This window comes from Aptenodytes forsteri, unplaced genomic scaffold (genome assembly GCF_000699145.1).
Source record: "Aptenodytes forsteri isolate BGI_AS27 unplaced genomic scaffold, ASM69914v1 Scaffold188, whole genome shotgun sequence".
Lineage (NCBI taxonomy): Eukaryota > Metazoa > Chordata > Aves > Sphenisciformes > Spheniscidae > Aptenodytes > Aptenodytes forsteri.
In genome coordinates, this window is record NW_008794371.1 from 8,123 (window position 1) to 8,331 (window position 209).

Below are 209 nucleotides of genomic sequence, written 5' to 3' on the forward strand. Positions count from 1 at the left end.
GGTGAGCGGGGGGCGAGCGTCGCCCCGCCGGTGCCTGAGGATGAGGAGGGACATGGGGAGCACGGGGGAAGCGGGGATGGGGGCACACAGGGGCCAGCGACGTCTGGAGCCGGTGCGGGAGCCGGCCCCTTGCCCCCTTCTCCCGGCCCAGTGTTAGTGGGACCGAAGAGAGACACAGGCACGGCCCGGAGGCGGCCGGGGGGCCCAGG